The 11858-nt window shown below is 46.4% G+C and overlaps 1 long non-coding RNA gene across 1 annotated transcript; it reads right to left on the reverse strand.

The window, feature by feature from the left end:
* Positions 1–210: 210 nt before the first annotated feature.
* On the reverse strand, positions 211–9020 carry LOC147098684 (uncharacterized). Its single transcript, XR_015074169.1, has 2 exons — positions 8756–9020; positions 211–805 (listed from the first exon to the last, which is right to left on the reverse strand). It is a non-coding gene; the product is annotated as an uncharacterized LOC147098684 (long non-coding RNA).
* Positions 9021–11858: the final 2838 nt, after the last annotated feature.

An 11858-nucleotide genomic window follows, 5' to 3' on the forward strand; every position in this document is an offset into this window, starting at 1 on the left:
TAACTTCTTTGCCAAGGATCCCGTATGCTTTCTTAACAGACTTCCCAGCTTGCCCTGCCACCTTCAATGGTTTGTGTACGTTCACCCGCAGGTCTCGCTGTTCCTGCAGCCCCTTTAAAAATGTACCATTTAGTTCACACTGCCTCACCTCATTCTTCCTACTGTAGGAACGGAGGTTCCTATCAAAAAGACTGAGTTCGACTCAGGTAATTAAACTAATGAACTTTAATGAAAACAAACGAGTTTAAACTGGAAACTGCTAGAACACATCAATAACAGGTCTACTCTTCTTGAGGGCTCCACGAGGACTGATCCCCTGATCAGGAGAGTGATGTCATGACGTCATCACGTTCTTCCCGCCATTGGGGCATCACGTGACTAACGGCATGACGTCATCACGTTGAAACCGTGCTGTAAAGGTAACTAGGCATTGTACAGTCAAACAGTGCAATTAAAGGTACAGGCACAGACAATAACTACATTGCTGTTAAAGGAATTATGTACAACCGCTCTGAGTCCTTTGGTAGCTCTGCCACACTACCAAAATATATCGCTTCACACTTCTCCGCATTAAATTTCAATCTGCCAGGTGTCTGCCCATTTCCCCAGTCTGTCAATGTCCTCCTGAGGTCTGTTACTGTCCTCCTCACTGTTTACCACATTTGTGGGTTTTGTTTCCAGCAATGGGCCTTGGAGAGTTCTTTTTTTTAAGTCGAGATTCAAAATGGAAACTGTATATTTTCATAGAGCTTCTATATCTTTCAAATCACACCGTGAGCTGAGCTGCAGTCCCGGCCTCGATAACCTGTCTCAAAAAAATATTCACTTAGTTATCCATTTAACAAAAAGTGTTTTCAACAAATCCAAGGCTGCCATTTTGGAATCCGGTCTCCAAGCAGCTGACCTTTCCCATCATGCCTTTGATAGAGTTCACGGTAACCTAAATATTTAACATAACAATAAATTTCCAACTTTTTTTTTAAAATATGGGTTTTATTGCTTGGCAATCCTTTAGTGACTTTCAAATGTTGAATATATTTTTATCCACACTTTTTTGTCTGTACATTTTTCTTCCCTCCCACATGGCAGCTGTCCTTCATTCTGCCAGCGCCATTCACACTTCATCTAGAGCCATCCTTTGTTTCTTAACCTGTCCCATTACCATCTCCTCTCGCCTTGAATATCTCTCAATGTCTCTTAATCTCTCCTGCCTTCCATCCTATCACAGACCGTCCCTTTTGTTCTTTCATCCCCTCCCCCTTTTCCCAGCCCCTAAACTTGCTTTAAAATCTGTTCAATTTCCTGCTTTTTTCCAGTTCTGACGAAAGGTCTTCGACCTGAAACGTTAACTCTGTTTCTCTCTCCACGGATGCTGCCCTGGCCTGCTGAGTTTTTCCAGCGTTTTCTGTTGTTATTTCAAATGTTGAATTGGGTATGAATTTGAAAAGGAAAAAATTTGCAAGGGCTATGGGGGAAAGAGCAGGGGGGGGAGCGGGACTAATTGGAGAGCTCGTTCAAAGGGCTGGCACAGGCACAACGGGCCGAATGGAAATGGAGGGCACCATAAGGCTACCTGAGCCAGTGAGCGAAATTTCCACTGTCCATTGGAGGCACCTCCAGGAGGGAGAGATTTCCAACACTGGATTTCTGGCTGCAGACACTTTGGGGGTGATTTTCATTCAGAAGTCGGGTTGGAGGCGGGACTACAACTTTTGGGGTTGTAGTCCCGCCTCCATCAAGATGCGGCCAATCCACGCGATTTTAACTTGATTGACCTTGTTGAGCCCGCCCAGTGGGCTCAGCAGGCCAATTAAGGGCCACCCAGCAACAGGTGACGTCACAGACTGAAATTTCATCTGTCAAGACCTTTTGACAGATGAAATATCAGTGTTTCACAGCTGTTTGAAGCTGTCAAACACTGACAGTCTTACTTCTAACCCGAGTCCTTCTACACAGACTCAGTTAGAAATCTCACCGGCACAGAAAGCTGCAGGCTGTCACATTTGACAGTTCGCAGCCATTCTGCTTTCAGTGCCGGTTAGATGATGGACTCCCGAAACCTAGAGGAAGGAAGGCTGTAAAGGTAAGTACAGGTAATTTAAACTTCTTTACACACTTTGCACACACCAAACACACTTACCTTTGCACTCATGCACCCATCACTCACCTGAACACCGACATCTCGACCCCTCCAAGTCCTTCAACCCGACTGCCCAACTCCTCTAACCTGGCGTGGTTTGGAGCCATCAAGAATCTCACACTTCAAGATTTAAAATAGGGATTAGGCTAAAAACTGCCTCTTAACTACCTGTTAACAGGCAGTTAATTGGCACTAATCCCCTTCCCGCCTCGGGTCGGCGGGTCCCAGTGCGGGGCGGGTACCCGCCTCCTTTGAAACTTACATGGAGGCGGGTTGGGGGCGGGATGGTGTCAGGACCCCCGAATTCGGGACTTTAACCCCCCACACGCCTCCAATCCCAACTCCACGGGTCAATGAAAATCGACCCCAAAGCCTACCTTGTGTGCAGTGTTATTTATTAGATATTGCTTAATACCATCTTGATGTCAATTATGGGTCCCTTTATTCTGTCACCATCCTTGAAATTTACTATTTAAATATTTTTTGTACAGTGTTTAACCCAAGGCTTATGCTTTGCATTTTATCTCAATAATAAATATATTTTATTGGATGCATTTTCCAAAGGCTGTTCATGCCATTTTTCAACCTTTCTGAATTATTAATTTCCCGCAATGTTTACTTCATTATTGGGTTCGACATTTGTTCCAAGCCTTTGGAAGAGAAATTTGGAATCCACATTCCAGAGTTATCATAGCGTGAAGAGCAGATCCTTAAAGCATTACCTGGTAAATGTGACATTGTCACCCGATCTACCAATTCAGGCTCAAAATAAGTAATGGGTCACAAGGACGAGAGCAGCAGAATAGACGTCAGACAAGTGACCGGGGTACGACTGTGCCCATGACTCAGTGGCTTAGGAATTCAGCTGCATTGCGCCCATTTTTCAGGTGCTAAACGGCCTCCTAAGTCTCCAATATGGCAGACAGGAAGCGCACGCTCATTACCATCTGGAACTGCGCCGCCTGCCATATTGGTAAAGGCCAAATAATCGGCGGCCAGCGCCCACATCAGAAACAGGCGTTATCCCCACTACATTTGCAAATAAGGGGGTTGCTCCCCCTCCCCCAAGATTGCAGCAGTTCCCCCCCCCAGCCCCCGGCCACCTCCCTTTTCCTCCAACCCTCACCCCTACTCACCACTACCTACCCCCGACCCCCAGCCATCTCCTCCACTCAACCCCAACCACCCCCACTCCGACCCACCACAACCTCCCCAACTCCCACCCCTACTCTCCACTACCGACCCCCAACCCCCGGCCATCCCCTCCACTCACCCCCCAACCACCCCCACTCCGACCCACCACAACCTCCCCAACTCCCACCCCTACTCACCACTACCGACCCCCGACCCCCGGCCATCTCCTCTACTCACCCCCAGCCCCCGCTACATCCCCCCACTGCGCCCCACCCCACCACAAACCCTCCCCCCTCACGGCCACTTCTTTCCCCAGGAGTGCGAGGTCAGCAGAGAGTGCTGTGAGTTTGGGTAAGTGTGAGAGTTCTTTAATTGTTATTTCTCTTTAAATCATTCTTGATAAGATTACTTAAGCAGTTTAAGTAAAGGGGAAAAGTTAAGTATTTGGGATTCTGTTGGTTTAAGAAGAGTAAAACAAGGTTACACTGCAGTAGGAGTAAATTGGCACAGCGGGCAGTGAAAACCAGTTTTCTAACCAATCAGCAGGGGTGACTCATTTGGCTGTAAACAAACAAACAGTATAAAAAGACCACTGCTAGTGCGAGCAAGCACTGAGTGCGAGGTCAGCAGAGAGTGCTGTGAGTTAGGGTAAGTGGGGTGTTAGGTGCTCTTTTCAAACTTTAACTCTGTGGGTTGCAGTTAATAAGGCCTTTCTGGTGCAGAGTGACTGTTGGTGAACCATTTAACTGGTGTAATTAGAGGGATTGATTTAATTTAAATCCAATAAATTAAAGGGGATACTAGCATCTATAATCGGGCAGAGGGTGTCCATAACTAACAATAAAAAATTTAATTAATTACATAGAATGGAGCAGGTGATGTGTTACTGTTGCGAGATGTGGGAGCCGGTGAACCCCATTGAGGCTCACGGTGATTACGTCTGTGGCAAGTGTCTGCTGCTACAGGAACTCCAGCTCCATGTTGATGAGCTGGAGTCTGAGCTTCAGACACTGCGACACATCAGGGAGGGGGAGAAGTTCCTGGACTCTGTGTTTCAGGAGATGGTCACACGTTAATTAATTCAGATGTAGCCCATGGTCAGGGACAGGACGGTGTGACTATGAGTGAGGCAGGTACGGGGATCCAGGAGGCAGTGTTGGAGGAGCCGCAGCCCTTGCTCTTGTCCAACAGGCTCGAGGTTCTTACTCCCTGTGGGGACAGGAGCAGGGACTGCAGGGAGGGTGAGCAACCTGGCCACAGCACCGTGGAATGGGGGGCCATTCAAGAGGGGGGAGTAAATAGAAATGTTGTAGTGGTAGGGGATAGTATTATTAGGGGGATAGATAGAGTTCTCTGCAGCCGAGAGCGAGAGTCCCGTAGGTTGTGTTGCCTACCCGGTGCCAGGGTTAAGGACATCTCCTCTGGGCTGGAAAGAAACTTGCAGTGGGAGGGGGTGGATCCAGTTGTCGTGGTCCATGTTGGTACAAACGACATAGATAGGACTAGGAAGCCGGTTCTGTTAAAGGAGTATGAGCAGCTAGGGGTCAAATTAAAAGACAGAACCTCAAGGGTAATAATCTCTGGATTATTACCTGAGCCACGAGCGAATTTGGCTAGGACAAATAAAATTAGAGAGTTAAATGCGTGGCTCAAAGACTGGTGTGGCAGAAATGGGTTTTGCTTCCTGGGACACTGGCACCAGTACTGGGGCAGGAGGGAGCTGTTCCGTTGGGACGGGCTTCACTTGGCCAGTGCTGGGGCTACAGTCCTGGCGGGTCATATAACTAGGGCTGTAGAGCGGGCTTTAAACTAACTAGTAGGGGGGAGGTTCCTAGAGAGCAAATAATAAAAATGACAACAGAGAAGGTCATAGACTTAGGTAGCCGTGGGGAAATTAAAAACCAGAGCGTGTCAGGAAGGGGCAGAAGGTATGGAGTAAAAGGTAAAGTAATAAAAAGGGCAAAAGCAGGAACTAAGTGTCACAAAACATATTTGAAAGTTCTCTATCTGAATGCACGTAGCATTCGTAACAAAATAGACGAGTTAATGGCACAAATAACTACATATGGGTATGATCTTGTGGCCATTACAGAAACATGGCTGCAGGGTGACAATGCCTGGGAATTAAACATACCAGGTTATTTAACGATCAGGAAGGACAGGCAGGAAGGAAGGGGAGGTGGGGTGGCTATGTTAATAAAGGAAGGAATCACTGTAATACAGAGAAATGATATTGGGTCAAAAGATCAGGATAATGAAACAGTTTGGGTGGAGATAAGGAATAATAAGGGGAAAAAAACACTAGTGGGCGTAGTCTATAGGCCTCCGAACAGTTGCAACTCTGTTGGACGGAGTATCAATCAGGAAATAGTTGAGGCTTGTAATAAGGGAACATCTATAATTATGGGGGATTTTAACTATCATATTAATTAGACAAATCAAATTGGGCAGGGCTGCCTTGAGGATGAGTTCATTGAGTGTATTAGGGATGGATTTCTTGAGCAGTATGTAACTGAACCGACCAGGGGGCAAGCAACCTTAGATCTGGTCCTGTGTAACGAGACAGGATTAATTAAAAATGTCCTAGTAAAGGATCCCCTTGGAATGAGTGACCATAACATGGTTGAATTCCATATTCAATTAGAGGGTGAGAAGGTTGGATCTCAAACAAGCGTGCTAAGCTTGAATAAAGGAGACTATGAGGGTATGAGAGCGGAATTGAGTAGAGTGGATTGGGAAAATAGATTAAAGGGTAAGACGATACATGATCAGTGGTGTACATTTAAGGAGTTATTTTACAACTTCCAAAAAATATATATTCCACTGAGAAGAAAAGGGTGTGAAAGAAAAGACAGCCATCCGTGGCTAAGTAAAGAAATTAAGGATAGTATTCGACTAAAAACAAGGGCATATAAGGTAGCCAAATCTAGTGGGAGGATAGAGGATTGGGAAAACTTTAAAAGACAGCAAAAAATAACAAAAAGATTAATTAAGAAAGGGAAGATAGATTATGAAAGTAAATTAGCAAAAAATATAAAAACAGATAGTAAGAGTTTTTATAGTTATATAAAAAGAAAAAGGGTGGCTAAAGTAAATGTTGGTCCCTTAGAGGATGAGATCGGGAAATTAATGGTGGGAAATATGGAGATGGCAAAAACACTGAATGAATATTTTGTATCAGTCTTTACAGTAGAAGACACTAAGAATATCCCAACACTGGACAAACAGGGGGCTATAGGGGGAGAGGAGCTAAACACGATCAAAATCACTAAGGAAGTGGTACTCGGTAAAATAATGGGACTCAAGGCGGATAAATCACCTGGACTGGATGGCTTACATCCTAGGGTCTTGAGGGAAGTGGCGGTAGGGATTGTGGATGCGTTGGTAATAATTTTCCAAAACTGCCTGGACTCGGCAAAGGTCCCGGCAGACTGGAAAACTGCTAATGTAACACCCTTATTTAAAAAGGGAAGTAGACAGAAGGCTGGAAACTATAGACCGGTTAGCCTAACATCTGTGGTAGGTAAAATTTTGGAGTCCATTATTAAGGAGACAGTAACAGGACATTTGGATAATCATAATTTAATAGGACAAAGTCAGCATGGTTTTATGAAGGGGAAGTCATGTTTGACAAATTTGCTGGAGTTCTTTGAGGAAGTAACATATAGGGTGGATAAAGGGGAACCAGTGGACGTAGTGTATTTAGACTTCCAAAAGGCATTTGACAAGGTGCCACACAAAAGATTATTGCTTAAGATAACAAATCACGGGATTGGGGGTAATATTCTGGCATGGATAGAGGATTGGCTATCTAACAGAAGGCAGAGAGTTGGGATAAATGGTTCATTCTTGGACTAGCAATCAGTAACTAGTGGTGTTCCGCAGGGGTCAGTGCTGGGTCCCCAACTCTTTACAATCTATATTAACGATTTGGAGGAGGGGACCGAGTGTAACATATCAAAGTTTGCAGATGATACTAAGATGGGGGGGAAAGTAGTGAGTGAGGAGGACATAAAAAACCTGCAAGGGGACATAGACAGGCTAAGTAAGTGGGCAGAGATTTGGCAGATGGAATACAATACTGGAAAGTGTGAGGTTATGCACTTTGGCAGGAAAAATCGTAGAGCAAGTTATTATCTTAATGGCAAGAAACTGGAAAGTACTGAAGTACTGAAGTACAGGATCTGGGGGTCCTGGTGCACGAAACTCAAAAGGTTAGTGTACAGGTGCAGCAAGTGATTAAGAAGGCCAATGGAATGTTGGCTTTCATTGCTAGGGGGATAGAATATAAAAATAGGGAGGTATTGCTTCAGTTGTACAAAGTATTGGTGAGACCGCACCTGGAATACTGCATACAGTTTTGGTGTCCATACTTAAGAAAAGACATACTTGCTCTCGAGTCAGTACAAAGAAGGTTCACTCGGTTAATCCCGGGGATGAGGGGATGGACATATGAGGAGAGGTTGAGTAGATTGGGACTCTACTCATTGGAGTGCAGAAGAATGAGAGGCGATCTTATTGAAACATATAAGATTGTGAAGGGGTTGGATCGGGTGGATGTGGGGAGAATGTTCCCGATGATGGGTGAAACTAGAACTAGGGGGCATAGTCTTAGAATAAGGGGCTGCTCTTTCAAAACTGAGATGAGGAGGACCTACTTCACTCAGAGGGTGGTAGGTCCATGGAATATGCTGCCCCAAAAAGCTGTAGAAGCTACATCATTACATAAATTTAAAACAGAAATAGACAGTTTCCTAGAAGTAAAGGGAATTAAGGGTTACGGGGAGCGGGAAGGAATTTGGACATGAGTCTAGGTTCGGATCGGTCATGGCCCTGTGGGTAGCGGAGCGGGCCCAGGGGCCGTGTAGCCTGATCCTGCTCCTATTTCGTGTGTCTAATTCTGTTAGATTCAGGAGATGGTTCTGTGGTAGTAGATTGGCGGTTAGGATCAGATCAGCCATGATCTTATTGAATGGCGGAGCAGGCTCGAGGGGCCGATTGGCCTACTCCTGCTCCTATTTCTTATGTTCTTATGTTCTTATGTTTCCCCCAAACCACCCCCACTCCGACCCACCACAACCTCCCCAACCCCACCCCGCTACCTCCCCACCCCTCCGCCACTGTCCCTCGCCACCCCAACCCCCGCCACTGTCCCTCGCCACCCCAACCCCCCGCCACTGTCCCTCGCCACCCCACCCCCCTGCCAACTCCCCCCACCCACCCCCCCCAGCCTCCGCTACCTCCCGACCCAGTTACCCTCCCCCTTCCTCACTTACCTGAGGACCACTGCTCGCCGGCCCAATGAGGATGAGGCCTGGGCCCCAGTATCAGGGGTTCCTCGGGCCTCACCATTCAGACACGGCGATTGTTCCCTGAGCCCTGATGAAAGTTTCAGCAACAGCGGAAAACTTCGGTTTACATAACACATTTAACAGAGAGAGAAAAAAATCCCAAAGTGCGTAAGTGCTGATTTTAACAAACCCAATCTCCGAGCAGGAAGGCTTCCTCATCACAGCCTGGATCGGGGAATTGTGAGCAATCTGCCTTCAATTTTCATTCCATTAACACTGGTGAACTGAGCATCACAGGATAACAGGCCTGCAATCGCCTGGTGGTCGACAACACTCACTGCCAGGACTGCAATCTCATTAAATTAGCTCAGTGCCCTAAGGAATAAAAAGAAAGAACTTGCATTTATATAGCGCCTTCCACAACCTCGGGATGTCGCAAAGCGCCTTACAGCCAACTTTTGAAGTGTAGTCACTGTCGTAATGTAGGAAACGCGGCAGCCAATTAGCGCACAGCAAGCTCCCACAAACAGCGATGAGTCAATGACCAGATAATTGCTTTTAGTGATGTTGGTTGAGGGATAAATATTGGCTCCAGGAGAACTCCCTCTCTTCTTCTTCGAAATAGTGGCCGCAGGATCTTTGACATCCACCGGAGAGGGTAGGCGGGGCCTCGGCACAAATAATGCAAAGGGCCTAGCGCTGGTTTGCGATGTGAGCATTGGATGCCGATTTTTATTTATAGCCTTTACCAATATGGCGGGCAGTGCAGTTTCGGCTGGTAATGAGCGTGCGGTTCCTGCCCGCCATATTGGAGGCTTAGGGGGCCATTTAGTGCCCGATAAATGCTCTGGCCAAGACAGGCCTTGGGTAGCTCATCCGTTTCTCTTCCTCTATCAGCCTCAAAATGGAATACACCGGGGAATTTAAACAAAGAAAGATGAGACAGAGAGAGAGAGACAGAGACAGAGAGGGGGAGAGAGAGAGACAGAGAGACCGACAGAGAGAGAGAGACCGACAGAGAGAGAGAGAGAGAGACCGACAGACAGACAGAGAGAGACAGACAGACAGAGAGAGACCGACAGACAGAGAGAGAGAGAGACAGACAGAGAGAGAGAGAGACAGACAGAGAGAGAGAGAGAGAGAGAGACAGACAGAGACAGAGAGACAGAGAGACAGAGACAGAGAGATTGGCCACATGTCAAATCTTCGCAGCATTTCAACAAATGAATAGTTGACCAAACACTGAAAGCGGGGCTCATGAAATGCTCCCTCTTTATATCAGAAACAACTCACAAAACGATATGGCTTTAAATCTATGAACATGATGCCAGGTGGATGCAGGGAGACAGCTTTCGATGGCATTCTGTGATCTGATGGCGGCAATTAATGTCTTGCTGTTGACGTTAATGGTGCTGAATCCGCTCAGCGAGAGCTCGGCGCCACTATCAGGGACAAAGCAGGCTAATGAATTGGTAAAAAAGGTTCAGTGTGATTAAATAAAGTAACAGTTGATAAACCGCGATTAATATACGACAAATCTACACTTGATAAATGTGTCGTTAGCCGTTTTCACTGAATGAGTCACAGAAATATATATTAACTCGCCTTCAAAAGGTGATTAATCTGAAACTGCGCACTTGTCGATAACAGTTAATTGAGGGTAGATTTTGACTTTGTGCAATATTGTAAAATGGCCGATAGTGAGTCGGCAAGCTGTTTTACATCTCTCCCCCAGTTTTTATTCCCATTGCCTCAATCAGTAGAGATGTAAAGCAGGCTGCCGATTCGCTATTGCCCGTTTAACCTATCGCGTAGTGGACATCTGTAACTCGCTCCCCCCAAAAAACTGGGGGGTCAATTGAAAATGTCAAAACCGAGATTGATAGATTTTTTGTTGGGCGAGGAACTAGTGAAGTACAACTAGACTTCCATGTTCTGAAACAAGTTGATTAAAGCCTTGCTTTATACTCAAACCAAGTGTGTAGTGAGTTTTATTACGTCACCATATATTTCAAATGGGGAGCGGGGGAGGAGGAGGCTGTTAAGTCTGTGTGTAATAGTGAGAATTACTACACAGACCACAAGAGTAAATTCAACAGGTCTTTACTGGTTGGAGGTCAGGACTATACTGAATACAATATTATTATACTGTGCTTATATACCGGTGTGGTCACCACCGGTATTACGTATACAGCAGCCAAAGAAAGTAGTACCTTTCTTAAGGTGGACCAGGCTTAAGTTCTCTTAAGGTGGAACAGGTTACATACACCACAATCCTCCCTTTTTAGCTTAACAGTCATATCCCCAAATAAACATAACATATATACATATATAACTTCAGGTATAACAGTTCAAAGGTTCAGTCTCTCAGGAGGCTTTCTGATTCGGCTTGGATAACGCCTTTCAGTGGTCTCTGATTCTTGTTGTTGAGGTGCCTCCTCTAGTTGGTTGCCAATGTATTGGGTGTCATCCTCATCAAGTACATTCTCGGCCGAGGTAGATGCTTCAGGTTCATGAACGTCTTCCACAGCTGTCTCTGTCACAACCATGGGTTCGACCCTTGCTCTCGACTCTACCAGTTGATCCGCATGACGCCTTATCACATTATGACCAATATCTACGGTGTACATCAGAGGTCCTTGTCTGGCCTGGATTGTTCCGGACTGCCATTTTTCGTTTCCATAGCCCCTTGCCATCACTGGTTGTCCTACGTCGAAAGTTCGAGTGGTCTTGCTGTTAATATGCCGAAACTGTTTGTTTTCCACTTCCCTCCGCACATTTGGTTTTAACAAGTCCAACTTGGACCGCAACCTCCTGTTATAAAACATCATAGCAGGACTTTGGTTAGTCACGGCATGATCGGCGTTTCTATATGACATCAGGAACTTATCGACCTTGTGTTGCAGCGGAATCTGATCATCATTCATGGCCTTAATAGCCTTTTTGAATGTCTGGACAAATCTTTCAGCCAACCCGTTTGTCACCGGATGATATGGGGCAGAGGTATGTTGGCCTAGAAATTCAGTGCCCTTAGCGCCGATTTTGCGGCGCTAGAGGGCCTAGCGCTGCAATTGGCGCCGGCGCCTAAATTGCCTGGGGCCCTTCCGCTGCGGTAGACCGGTAGCGCTGCGCCGGCACCGATGACGTCATCGGTGTGCGCAGCGTCCCGGTTGCCGTGGTGACGGGCCCCAGCGCCGAAATTGACTTGCGGCCGCCTCGCCCGTGGCAGCCGCAAGCAACGTTCTGGCAGAGGTGCCTTGCACAAGTTTGCGCCGGCGCATTAAAGGCCCCGC

This window comes from Somniosus microcephalus, chromosome 29 (assembly GCF_052327205.1).
Source record: "Somniosus microcephalus isolate GS21.2 chromosome 29, FLI_Smic_1.0, whole genome shotgun sequence".
Taxonomy (NCBI): Eukaryota; Metazoa; Chordata; class Chondrichthyes; order Squaliformes; family Somniosidae; genus Somniosus; species Somniosus microcephalus.